The sequence below is a fragment of the Euprymna scolopes genome, chromosome 44 (assembly GCF_053919585.1).
Source record: "Euprymna scolopes isolate OS-2025 chromosome 44, ASM5391958v1, whole genome shotgun sequence".
Taxonomy (NCBI): domain Eukaryota; kingdom Metazoa; phylum Mollusca; class Cephalopoda; order Sepiida; family Sepiolidae; genus Euprymna; species Euprymna scolopes.
Genome location: NC_136525.1, coordinates 9,953,288 through 9,965,376, shown reverse-complemented (window position 1 = coordinate 9,965,376; position 12,089 = coordinate 9,953,288). Strand labels below are relative to the sequence as shown.

The window sequence follows — 12,089 nt, the reverse complement described above, 5'->3', positions numbered from 1 at the left end:
TCCCAACCCCAAAAGCCTTTTGCGGATATATACAAAAAATGCACACACACTAACACACATTTTGCCTTTTATATATATATATAGACTAGCGGGGGTACCCGGTGTTGCCCGGGTGTTTGGAGGTGTGTGTTGGTGGCGGGGGGGGGGGGGTTAGATCAAAACAACCCTGTTAAAAAGAAAAAAAAACGTTGGCCGGGTGTTTGGAAGTGAAAAAGAAAATAAAAAAGTTTTAGTAGAAAGGTAGGCTTGAACCCCGAACCTTTGACATAGAGGTGGAAAGGAAATGGAAAAAAAAACCCTGCGATCTAACCATCTCGACCACAGAAACAGATAAATTGATAAGTGATTTAAGTTGACATTTATAAAGTAAAATTAGCAGGTGCGAGACAGTCGCATGATGTTTGATCTAGTTTTGCGCTGGAAACCAGTTTCTGTTTTCCCTGCTACGCGGCGATCAAAAAATATCTCGAAAATAGCTTGTAAAAGTCGGGTAAATTAAAGATAGCTGCGACCCGAGTTCCTTAGTCGTAGATATTATTATTTAGAAAGCATATAAAAAGTTTTAAGAAGGAGCGAGCCAACCGAGAATCACGGCCAAAAAACCCTTTTGTAGACATACACAAAAAGCGAACACACATACATACATCTTCGCTTTTATATATATAGAAGGCAAGAAAACCACGGAAGAAAGTGATAAGATGTATTAAGGAGGAAATGGTATAAATACCTGGCCAGAGTTAATAATGTAAAATGGAGTCCGGCCAAATACGATAATAGAAGAATTTAATGCGGCCATCTGTAAATCTCATCTTTCTGTTTAAATGTATGTATGTATGTCAGGTCATGTCATATGCTACTGGTACCATGTAACCCAGTACTACCTGCCTCATGGTCGGGTCACCTGCGGCTAAACTTGTTCCCCCACCAGACTTGTTTGGTGAGGAGGGTGGCTAGTCTTCCTGAAGGATTAAAAACAAGACCTTCCAAAGGGCGAATGAACCCTTTTTTGGGGTTAACGGCCAACTAGCACCGTGTATATTTGTGTGTGTGTATATGTGTATTGGGGTGGAGAGGGCTCCCGTAAGCCGTGGTGAAGGCAACCTTTCTAGGAGAAGCAAATCTCTGATTTAAAAAACCATAAAGCGGGAGACCAGTACCCGCATTAAGCTGGTCTGCAGTTTAACTTGATGCTGGCTATCTTGCTCTTGCTTGTTGCTGGATCTCAACATTTTGAACTGAGAGAGAGACTTAGCTGTTGTACAAAGCTAAGACTCTGTAACATCATCTTTGTATAGATACTCCCTCAGGCATTTGTCAATTAAAATGGTCCTGTGACGATGGAAGTCATTTTTGAGCTCATGGACTTTAAGTGTCTGAGGGAGTGGCACTCGTCTGACAAGACATTGCAATCATCATCACCATGTATGTATGTATGTATGCATGTATGCCTAAAACATTTGATAGAGGCGACTGATTTTCACGAGATCGGTATTGTTTTGAAGCTCGACCCTTCAGACAACAAATATCGAAAAATTGTTTAAAAACATTAATTCCTTCACTCTTAACAGTTTTCTACAAGGAGGGTCGGTTGTTTTGCGTCGCTATTTTTGCAAGTCATCGTATCGGTTGGAATGACTTTACTAATTTCAACGTTTCAAACTTCCGGTCGCATCATGGAGTAGATGTAAGATGTCAGGTTTTCTTTCACTTTTTTTTCCGCTTTCGCGTCACAGGTTCAAGCCTATCTATCTACTACCACTTTTTTTTTTTGCTCAACACGAATCTCCAAACACCCGGGCAACGCCGGGCACCCTGGCTAGTATTCTATTATATAAATCTCACTCGTCTGTTTAAATGTATGTATGTATGTATGAATGTATGTATGTATGTATGTATGTGTGTATGTATACGTAAAACTTTCAACAGAGGCAACAGATTTTCACAAGATCGGTATCGTTTTCAAGCTCGACTCTTCAGACGACAAATATCGAAAAATTGACTGAAAACATTAATTCCTATACTCTCAACTGGACACTTTTCTACAGGGAGAGGTCGTTTTTTTCGCCGATATTTTTGAAAGACATCACCTCTTTTCGATTGATTAGCCTTGATTTAAACCTTCGTTACTTCCGGTTTGGCGATGGGCGCAACAGCAAAGACGTCACGTTCACGTTCTTTTCCTCCTTCGCGGTACGAGTTCCAGCCTGCCAGCCTGCCAGCCTGCCTACTACAACTTTTTTTTTTTTGCTTAACACACCTCCAAACACCCGGGCAACGCCGAGCACCCAGACTCGTCTAGTATACAGAGATGATTCCATTCTAGGGGAACACCGGCGCCTCTGCTATTCTCTTGTTTCCTTTCTGATATTTATCTGTCTATTTATCTATATAGATTACTCTTACGTAATGATTGACGTAATTAAACAATATTAATTTTTCTGATGTTTCGAACTTTTATTTTTCTTACAAATATGTAAATTCCTTTGTTCATCGATTCCTGATACACTTATTTGGAGTTCCTAATTATAACCTTCCCTTTTGTGGACAAATATCTAACCACGAAAACATTTTTTTAGTGCAAAGTATGTTCAAGACGAAATGATGACAAATGTCAATATTCCCATAAGAGCCAATCAGATTTATACCGTTGACAAATAGAGGCAAATTAATAATCCAAAATGCAATCCAGGTTTAACGAAAAATACGTCCACAAGCAGTCGAGGAATGAAGATTATTTCGAATCATAAAAGTTTTTTTTACTTATAGATAATTGAGCCAGCATAACAACTTTTTAATTTAATTTATGACTAGTTTTCATATAATGTTGTTTCAACTAATGCCAGTATCAGCAAATTCATAGCTTCGTTATAAGATTCATTAAGAAAATTGTATTATATCTTATTTAAGTATACTTTCGAAGAATAAATTTGTGTAAAAAATATTTTTACAGCCTTAAATTTGTGTTCATCTATAACAAGCTCTATTTTCATATTTTGGTCGTATTTAGATTTTTTAATATGGTTGGGATTACTATATAAATATTGATATTAATATTTGCTTTAAGTTTACAGAAGCTTTTGGCTTGTAAACTTAATTCTTACTTCCTGATTATCTATATGATGACCTCTCCAGGCGATTTGGACGTATGAGCTTCCGCCATAACAACTTAGTTGTTCGGGAACCCACACAGATTATTTGTCTAAAGTGGTGAAGGCTTTGTGTAGAACCAACAGCTTTTTGGTACAACTGCTAACCTTTGTCGGTGCAGATAACTGCTACAGAACAGAGTATATCGTAGGTTTTTACATCCGAGTTTACTTCTCCTAGATGCATGTCTTAACGATACTAGTGGTGCATCACTCCCAGTAAATTAATTCGCCCCCAAATACCAACCTGAAGATTTTTACGACTCTGTGTGTACATACAGTGCCTAACCTTCCCAAATGGTCACCATCTGGTACTGGCATGGCTCAACATTGCTTACTTTGGTGATCTGGTGAGAATCGATGTGTCAACGTGATTGTGCCGAATATATATATATATATATATGTGTATACAAATATATATATATATATATATATATATATATATATATATATATATATATATATATATATATATATATATATATATATATGGGCAAACAGTTAATAAAATATGTTAAAAAAACACTTTGAAATGAGTTAAAAACATATTTAATCTGAAAAGGAAACACTAGATAAATGGATAGTCCTTAATCTGCGGAGTTTCGGGGGAATTTTTTTTTTTTTTTACATACATTATCAAGGCCCAGAGGCCACTCAAGGATAAGGGTTAAAGAGTGTACAGTAGAAATTGGACAATATAGTAATCATTAGTAATGAAAATTTGGTAAATTTGATAACTTATATGGAACGGCTCATCAAGAACTTATTTACTTTAGACTTGAACACAACCATATTGTAGTCAGCCGGAAAGCAGGAAAACAGAAGACATCAGAGGGTTGGAATTAGCAAAATGCGGGATCGGATTTTGCATGCAAAAGTATTTGATGAAACAACAAGTAAGTCAAAGATTTTACTTGAAAACAAAAAAAGTGAAGCAGAGGGAGTATGGTAAAGAAAAAGGTGATTACACATGAATGGATAGTCTGGTGGAAGATAAAAAATCCAGTAACGGTAAAATCCAAATACATAACTTCAAGAAAGTTAAAAGAATTTCCGTTTGTACAAGTCAAATCCAAGGAAATTTTTATATATGTATATATATATATATGCATACATATATATATACATGTGTGTATATGTATGTATGTATGTAGACATATGTATATATGCATGTACACCGCTGATCAAACATTTAAGACCACTTAAAAGAAAACTTTTGTGCAAAAAGCCTTATTTAATAAAAAAAAAAACTTCCTCTGGATGAATGAGATTAAGAAACCAAAAATACCAGTACAAAATATTTGAAAATGTTTCACGTGCACAGTGTGATGCAGTTCTATTTCAGAAAAACGGAAGAAGACTTTGGAAATGGAGGGGGGAGGTTGGCGCTGTTAAAAAGAGGGAAATTTCAGTGACGTCATATAGTCGTTAATGTAACTTTAAAAATATGAACGCAGTTAATATTCTTACTGGAAAAAAAGATATATCTGTTGAAATTCAATATAGGTTTGTAACAGAAATGAAATGAGTGTTTTTTATGTAATTAACATTAACGGCTATATGCCGTCAGTGAAATAATGGAATATTACCTCGAAATATTAATGACAAAATAATGGAATATTACCTCGAAATCCATTATCATTATGACAAAATAATGGAATATTACTTCGAAATATTAATTACAAAATAATGGAATATTACCTCGAAATATTAATTACAAAATAATGGAATATTACCTCGAAATATTATTTACAAAATAATGGAATATTACCTCGAAATATTGTTTACAAAATAATGGAATATTACCTCGAAATATTATTTACAAAATAATGGAATATTACCTCGAAATATTGTTTACAAAATAATGGAATATTACCTCGAAATATTAATTAAAAAATAATTGAATATTACCTCGAAATATTGTTTGCAAAAAATATGATACACTATATATATATATAATAACAAGTAGTTCATAAAACATGTTAAAAAACACTTTGAAAAAGAGTTAAAAACATGTTTAATTTAAAAAGGAAACACTAAATAAGTGGATAATCCTATTCCCTCTGCTTCACATTTTGTTATCAAGTAAGATCTTTGACTTACTTGTAGTTTCATCCGATCCCGCATTTTGCTAAATCCTATCCTCTGATGAGAAGGAAAGTATAAACTCCGCGGACTAAGTACTATCCACTTATTTAGGGTTTCCTTTTCAAATTAAATATGTTTTTAACTATTTTTCAAAGTGGTTTTTAACATGTTTTATAAACTATTATCTTTTTTTTTTTTTACACAGTGATCACCACTTATCAAGGCTCGGAAGCCACTCAGGGATAAGGGTTATTGCAAGTACATTACGTTAGTGTGGAGATTTGATGAAGTGTTTACTTAAGGGGGCGGTTCATTAGGAATTTGTAAACATTGGACTTGAAGACATCCAGGTTGTAGTCCGGTGGGAAGCAGGCAGACGGAACAGAGTTCCACAGGCGTGCAGTTCTAAGAAAGAAGCTTTGCCCATGGAATCCGTGTTTTGATTTAGGCACAGATATAGCGTGGGGGAAATTTTTCACAGTGGATTCAGCTAGACGGGTGTTTTTCGTGAAAGATTGGCGAGGGGGGGCCAGAGATTGGAGTTCAGACGAGCACCTGCCATGGAAATAACGATAAAACAAGGATAGGCTCACAGCGTCTCTTCTGTGGGAGAGAGGTTGCAGGGTAGAGAAAAGGGCATCCCCCACTAAGCCACAAAGTCTATTTTGTACTCTGTCAAGGCAGGATAGGCTGTTTTTAGCAGCTCCTGCCCAGATATGGCAACAGTATTCCATCCTTGGACGTACTTGGCTTTTATATAGATAGAGAATTGCATCAGTAGTGAGATACCTTCTGGAGCGGTTGAAGGATCCCACCATCTTTCCAGCGACCATGGCAACAGACTTGACGTACGTGTTCCATTTCAGATCAGGAGTAAAGGTCAAACCCAGAAGCTTGTCAAAACACGGGGCCTCACCCAGACGAGAGCAATCCATCATAATTGATGCCAGATGGGAATCAGAGCGCTGATGATGCAAGGATAGGAGTTTGGTTTTGGATGCATTAAAGGTAACCAGCCACATCTTCCCCCACTGAACCACGCGCTCGAGATCAGAGGAGAGAGAACCAGAGAGAACTTTGTCATTTACAGCCTTTGATATGTTGCCGTAGATGGTCGTGTCATCAGCATAGATGTCAACGAATGATTTAAGTATGTGTTTAGGGAGGTCATTGATGTAGATCAGGAAGAGAGTTGGGCCGAGGATTGACCCCTGAGGGACTCCAGCATTTATATTGCAGGCCTCCGATTTTTGTCCATCTACCACTACTCTTATGAGCCTATCGGAGAGAAATGATTTAATGATTGAGAAAACATTTCCAGCTATACCGTAGCTGGAAATCTTGTGAAGTAGACCCTTATGCCATACCTTGTCAAAGGCCTTTGATATCTCAAGAGCAATTGCCCTAGAAAGGAAGCCTTTGTCGAGAGATTCACTAATCCTGTGGGATATAACCGTCAGCACATCTGCGGTAGATCTTGCAGAGCGGAAACCATATTGTGTGTCACTAAGAAGGTTGTTCCTGCTGAGGTGGTTGACTATTTCTCTATTTAATATGGATTCCAGCAACTTACTCATAACACACAGGAGACTTATTGGTCTGTACTGAAAGGGAGATGACTTATCACCTGAATTCTTAAATACAGGGCAAACTGATGAGGTCTTCCAGGGAGTCGGAAAGCACTTCTCCTTAAGGCAGCGCTTAAATAGTTTCGTAAGTATGGGAGCAAGTTCTGGTTGAAGCTTTTTTAACACTATAATTGGGATGCCATCAGGGCCAGTTGCTTATTATAAGCTCTATCTCCTGTTTGGTTTTAGCGAGTTTTACATCCGGTTGAGATTACTTTATAAATATTAATATTTTAATATTTATAATATACTTTAGTGTTACCATCTTGGATCATTTCGGTAAACTTAACTGTAATTTATATATATATAAAAAAAGCATTGTTTTCCGAAACGATCGTACAGATAATTGATTTTGTTGTTGTTCCTTCTTATGAAACGGATTTTTAATTTAATTAAAATTTGATTTTTAAATTTTAAATTATAAATCACATTACTTAATATATATATATATATATATATATATATATATATATATATATATATATATATATATATATATATATATATATATATATATATATATATATATATATATATATATATATATATATATATATATATATGTCTCGTGTTTCGGGGTTCAAATCGTTCGACTGGCGTTAGTCGTGACACCCTGCACTGAAGATTCCCGAAAGGATGAAACACTAGTGTCTGTAGGTATTTAATTATTATAGTAAAAAAATAATTATGACAGTCCCTTTAAGAAATTCGTTTCTCATCGTTGAGAACTTTCAGTTGAATTAAAGTCGGCCAATTTAGCTCTTATGCATAGATCATCGTATAACGATTAGATCACTCTCTGGCTGACGTAAATGAACATTTAAAATTAAAAATGTTTAAATTCAACGTTATTTCACGCGGTTAATGGTAGCCGAATGGATTAGGTCTTCGCTAATCGAGCCAGAGATGTCTCGTGTTGCGGGGTTCGAATCGTTCGACTGGTATTAATCGTGACACCCTGCACTGAAGATTCCCGAAAGGATGAAACACTAGTGTCTGTAGGTATTTAATAATTATTATAGTAAAAAATACACACACACACAATATGTATATTGTGGCAGCATTTTCTGTACTCTTAAGCATATTTCATTAAATAGAATAAACATTTTTTTTTGTCTACTATTTCTGTGTTTGGTATTTTCCAACTTCTGAATAACCGTCGAACGGAAAAAAAAAATTATATTAATTTTTCGAAATCAGTAAGAATTAATCTATCCCTGGCGATGAATCAAAAAGGATCAGAAAGTACTCGGACTTACGATAAATATGCTGATTACATCAGCCAGTTTCTACCAGAAGTGAAGACCGTTATTCGGAAGTGGGAAAAGATTAAAAAAAACAAACAGAATTAATAGACAAAAAATACGTCTATTTTATGCAATGAAATCTGCTTGAAATATTTCTTTGTATAGATTCCTTCTACATAATGATTGACGTCAATAAGCAATATTCAATTTTCTCTTGTTTTGGACTTATTATTTCATGGCAAGAATTCTACAAATACAGTCACTTCTGTTGTTTACCAATTTCTAATACAGATGGACGGGATTCATATTTAAAACCTTTCCTCCTCCAGATAAACATCCAACCACAGTCAGTGCAAAAAGAACTTTGGCGGAGATATGCACTCTGCTACGTACTATTTTTATGGGATCCAAACTATATGTTAGGGTTCCTGCCTTTTTGTAGGCTAAACAAACCACCCCATCCCAACCCACCACCCTCTCTCTCTCGCGCGCGCTCTCTCTCTCTCTCTCATGCACACACACACACTCTCTCTCTCTCTCTCTCTCTCTCTCTCTCGTGCGCGCGCTCTCTCTCTCTCACGCGCGCTCTCTCTCTCTCACGCGCGCTCTCTCTCTCTCTCGCGCTCTCTCTGTGTCTGTCTCTCTCTCACACACACACACACTCTCTCTCTCTCTCTCTCTCGCTCTCTCTCTCACACACTCTCTCTCTCTCTCTCTCTCTCTCTCTCTCTCTCTCTCTCTCTCTCTCTCTCTCTCTCTCTTTCGGTGATTTCTCGTTTCTGGCCAGAAGCTGACGAACATCTGAGTTGATCTTTATTGAGTAGCGATCAAAAGAAATCATTAATATTTATTGGCCGGATTCTGTTATTTAAGTTACTTATCGGCCCGGATCAGTTTCCCCTTTGATCTCCTCGGCCAGACGATCATCAATTTCGATGTGGTTGTTGCTTTACGCATCGATTTACTCCCGTCAGTATGATGCATATATTGAGCTCAGTGCATGCGTATATATATATATATATATATATATATATATATATATATAGTCATCCACATACAGTACTGTTTCGCTGTTTCACAGCTCATCAGTGCGGCTAGACAGGCAACTACCTCAAGCCAGGAAGAACAGAGCTGTAAGAAATAAATTTATAAGCAGTTTTTATTATTCAGCGGAATAATCAAAAACTGCTGTGCTTGTTCTTCTCATCGGAGGAAAAACTGTTAGCAAAATAATCAGATAGTCACGCTAAAATTTTAACATTTCTATATATTTGCTGGTTACTGCATAGGATGTAACTAAAAGTTTTATGGGTTAAAAAAACATAAGAATATAAATATGAAAAAAACATAAGAATATAAATATGAAAAAAAACATAAGAATATAAATATGGAAAACAGTTCATGCGAACAGTTTATTCAGAGTTCAACATTAAAACAAAACAAACAAAAAAAACTAATTAAGCGTATATAAAGAAAAAGTCCAGTGTAATGGAGTTTATTAGCTGCAGGTAAATGAACAAAATAGGTGCATGTCTCAATGGTCCAAATTGATATCAAAGTGTCAGAAATGTGAGTTTAAAAATTTGAAGATAATCAAAATAATGCTTCCATTTTCGCTGGATGAAAAATTAAAAGTGGACAGGGTGGGAGGAAGTAGTATTGAAAGTGGGTCACGCGTTGCCATGTCAACAGGAAACGTTAAGACAGTGAGTTTATAACTTCAGGGGTTGGTGTGCGAGTCAGTTAATAAAATTAAAAGGTTATTGGCAATATATATATATATATATATATATATATATATATATATATATATATATATATATATATATATATATATATATATATATATATATATATATAGTGGAGATGGTAATTAATAAAAACTGAAGAAAGTGCTCAATACTGTTGTAAAGCAAATATGCGTTTTATTTTTTATTACCGTATCTTTCTGTTAAGTTACATTATTGTTTCAGCTACTCGGCCATTTTTTTTGCCGTCTGTAGCTTCCTCAGACTTTTACAGAAATGTTCGCTATTTTGGGATGAAAGAGTGAAAGAGTGAATGGGGTCGGGGGGTGCGAGGAGGGCAGAAGGAAGAAAGAGAGGAAGGGAACAAGGGGAGAAGGTATGTATGTGTACACATGTATGTGTACATGTGATCGTTTCTTTAAGTATATATGTGTGTATGTGCGCATGTGTGTACCTGTGGCCACGACCGCTCGCTGACCCTCTCCAAACAATTAACAACAAAATAAAAACTAAAAATAAATAAACCGAATCATAGCCCCCCTCCCCCGCCTCCAAACATAAGCGAACACCCAACAGGTCAAGACATACTTACCAAGAATTCATCTCACCAACGAGACGCTAAAAACTTTAACATTAAGACTCGAACTTTAATGTAACCCCCCCTCCTCCCACCCCCACATATTCCCCTTCCCCTCATGTATCCTTATGGCCTCAGCCATACCAGAAATGAACTTCCTAGGCCCTCCCCCACAAGTCCCTTAAACCCCAAAACAAAAACATTATCGACATACAAGGCGCCCCCTCCCACCTTCCCCCTTGTTCCCTTCCTCTCTCTCTTTCTTCCGTCCTCCTCGCACCCCCTGACCTCATTCACTCTTTCATCCCAAAATAGCAAACATTTCTGTAAAAGTCTGAGGAAGCTACAGACGGCCAAAAAAAAAAAAACGGCCGTGTAGCTGAAACAATAATGTAACTTAACAGAAAGATACGGTAATAAAAATAAAACGTATATAAATAAATATATATATATATATATATACATATATGTATATATATATATATATATATATATATATATATATATATATATATATATATATATATATATATATAGCCAGTAGAGTTTAGTTTCCTAGAAGTACATCCAATGAAACAACATGTGTCTACCAAAGAGTGCTCAATGAGTGAACAGAGCAGGTATATTAAATTTATTTATACAAACATTCATGGCTACATATGTGCATACATGCTTCTGTAATCACCCGCGTTGGGGGATTACGTCTTTAGGCCAAGAATTATCGTCGAGAACTGATATTTCAAACAAAAACATTTTCTTATTTCGTTTACACAGTTATTTAATGTATATTTTTAACAGTAGGGTGGGAGATAAGAAGTTGGTCCCGGAAATGGCTGAAAAGGTTTACGATTTATACATTACTTTATTTCATGTATATTTTCAATAGTGGGGTGGGGATTATAAGTAAGTTCCAGAAATGGCTGAAAAAGTTTACTATTTAGACATTACATTATTTCATGTATAATTTTAGCAGTGGGTTGGGGATATTAAGTCAGTCCCGGAAATGGCTGGAACAGTTTACGATTAAAACATTACTTTATTTAATGTATATTTTCAACAGTGGGGTGGCGGACATGAAGTCAGTCCCGGGATTGAATGAGATGTGCAAATATATACTATCAGAAAGCGTCGCCCAGTATTGAATGAGATAGGTGGAAAACATATAGTAGCAAAATACCCAGCGTCGCCCTGGATCAAATGAGATAGGTGAACGGTATGTATTAGCAGAATATGCGGCGTCATTGGATAAGATAGGTGAAACATATATACTATGAGAATACCCAGAAGATTGATTTGTTTGAATGAAATAATCAGCCAAGGCAATATATCAAAGTTATTATTTAAGTAAGGGGGAAGGGGGAGCGACATAGTGGGTTAAAGTTATGAACATTATTGTGGAAATTAGTAGCATATCCAAGAATTATGAAAAATGATGAAACGTGAGTTATTTGATTGGTGTGTTTGTAATGATATAATAAGCCCAGACAATATATCAAATATATTATATAAGCAGGAGAGAGAGTCATAATTTGGGCTTTTAATTATAAAAATTATTGTCGAAATTAGTAACATATCCAAGATTATGAACAAAGATTAAATGTGAGTTAATCGATTGTGTATTTATAATAAAATAATCAGCCCAGGAAATATATCAA

General features: G+C 35.8%; 1 protein-coding gene across 1 annotated transcript in view; it reads right to left on the bottom strand.

Annotated features, from left to right (window-relative positions):
* LOC145268597 (salivary C-type lectin 1-like) overlaps positions 1-12,089 on the bottom strand; it is a 103,360-nt gene that overhangs the window by 11,580 nt on the left and 79,691 nt on the right. The window lies entirely within an intron of this gene.